This window comes from Mastomys coucha, chromosome X (genome assembly GCF_008632895.1).
Source record: "Mastomys coucha isolate ucsf_1 chromosome X, UCSF_Mcou_1, whole genome shotgun sequence".
NCBI lineage: Eukaryota > Metazoa > Chordata > Mammalia > Rodentia > Muridae > Mastomys > Mastomys coucha.
Window position 1 is genome coordinate 131,044,469 of NC_045030.1, and position 1,398 is coordinate 131,045,866.

At 43.3% G+C, this 1,398-nt stretch overlaps 1 protein-coding gene across 2 annotated transcripts in view; it reads left to right on the plus strand.

Moving 5' to 3' along the window:
- Il1rapl2 (interleukin 1 receptor accessory protein like 2) overlaps positions 1-1,398 on the plus strand; it is a 1,196,863-nt gene that overhangs the window by 216,544 nt on the left and 978,921 nt on the right. The gene's annotated exons all lie outside the window — the stretch shown is intronic.

The window sequence follows — 1,398 nt, forward strand, 5'->3', positions numbered from 1 at the left end:
TGGCATTCCCCTACACTGGGGCATCGAGCCTTCTCAGGACCAAGGGCCTCTCCTCCCATTGATGTCCATAAGGCTATTCTCTGCTACATATGTGGCTAGATCCATGGGTTCCTCCATGTATACTCTTTGGTTAGTGGTTTAGTCGCTAGGAGCTCTGGGAGTATTGGTTTGTTCATATTGTTGTTCCTCCTATGGGACTGCAAGGTCCTTCAGCAAGGTCCTTTCTCTACCTCCTTCACTGGGGACCCTGTGCTCAGTCCAATGGATTGTTGTGAGCCTCTACAACAGGCAGAGGCTCTCAGGAGATAGCTATATCAGGCTCCTGTCAGCAAGCACTTCTTGGCATCCACAATACTGTTCGGGTTTGATAACTATATATGGGATGTATCCCCAGGTGGGACAGTCTCTGGATGGCCTTTCCTTCAGTTTCTGCTCCACACTTTGTCTCTGTATTTCCTCCTGTGGGTATTTTGTTCCCTGTTCTAAGAAGGATCAAAGTACTTACACGATGGTCTTCCTTCTTCTTGAGTTTCCTTCTGGTTTGTGGATTGTATCCTGGGTATTCCGAGCTTCTGGGCTTATCAGAGAGTACATACCATGTGTTCTTTTGTGATTGGGTTACCTCACTAAGGGTGATATTCTCCAGATCCATCCATTTCCCTAAGAAATTCATAAATTCATTGTTTTTAATAGCTGAGTAGTACTCCATTGTGTAAATATACCATATTTTCTGTATCTATTCCTCTGTTGAGGGACATCTGGGTTGTTTCCAGTTTCTGGCTACCATAAATAAGGCTGCTATGAGCATAGTGGAGCATGTATCCTTGTTACATGTTGGAGCATCTTCTGGGTATATGCCCAGGAGTGGTATAGCTGGGTCCTCAGGTATTACTATGTTCAATTTCTGAGGAACGGCTAAACTGATTTCCAGAATGATTGTACTAGCTTGCAATCCCACCAGCAATGAAGTAATGTTCCTCTTTCTCCACAACCTCTCCAGCATCTGCTGTCACCTGAGTTTTTTATCCTAGCCATTCTGACTGGTGTGAGGTGGAATCTCAGGGTTGTTATGATTTGCATTTCCCTGATGACTAAGGATGTTGAACATTTCTTTAGGTGCTTCTCAGCCTTCTTCTACATGCTAACCTCCTGTTGAACCAGCACCATTTGTTGAAAATGCTGTCTTTTTTATTTTCCACTGCATGATTTTAGCTCCTTTGTCAAAGATCAAGAACCCTGTATGTGGGTTCATTTCTGGGTCTTCAATTCTATTCTAACTGCCTGTCTCTGTACCAATACCATGTAGTTTTTGTCATGATTGCTCTGTAATATAGCTTGAGGTCAGGGATGGTGATTCTCCCAGAATTTCTTTTATTGTTGAGAATAGTTTTTGGTATC